This window comes from Argopecten irradians, chromosome 1, assembly GCF_041381155.1.
Source record: "Argopecten irradians isolate NY chromosome 1, Ai_NY, whole genome shotgun sequence".
Lineage (NCBI taxonomy): Eukaryota > Metazoa > Mollusca > Bivalvia > Pectinida > Pectinidae > Argopecten > Argopecten irradians.
Window position 1 is genome coordinate 70412909 of NC_091134.1, and position 780 is coordinate 70413688.

Here is a 780-nt window from a genome sequence, read left to right on the forward strand (position 1 = left end):
CATATATACCTGTTACCACGACCTTAGTCAGATATACCAGTTACCGCGTCCCTTGTCAGATATACCAGTTACCGCGTCCCTTGTCAGATATACCAGTTACCGCGTCCTTAGTCAGATACCAGTTACCGCGTCCCTAGTTAGATATACCATTTACCGCGTCCTAAGTCGGATATACCAGTTATCGCGACCTTAGTCAGATACCAGTTACCGCGTCCCTAGTCAGATATACCTGTTATCGCGTCCTTAGTCAGATACCAGTTACCGCGTCCCTTGTCAGATATACCAGTTAACGCGTCTTTAGTCAGATACACTAGTTACTGCAGTTTAGTCAGATATAGATCGCGATCGGTTAGTGCGGTCTTATTATAGTCAAACATATAGATAAATCTGTGTATATTTGTGGGATATAGTTCCCATCCTCGATCGGAAGTGAATAATCGTTAGTCATTGAAATCGAGGAAGAGTACATGTAGATACTGGTTGGAGGTTTTGAATTATTTCACATCAGTGAAGTGTAATCAGCCTGTTGCTATAGATTTATCATGATACAAGGAGATGGAAAAACTCGAGAACACAACAAAAAAGTTTATAAATAATCATACAAATGAAAATCTTTATCAGTACCAAGGCGTAACAGACCTGTCAGGTATACTACCACCCTTATATAATGATAAAAAAAGTTGTTGCTTTTTATCTAAAACATGAATTTGTATGCAAAATTTAACTTCGAATCTAAATTAGAAAGAAGGTGCTATTTTTTTCCGTTACAGCGTTAGCATG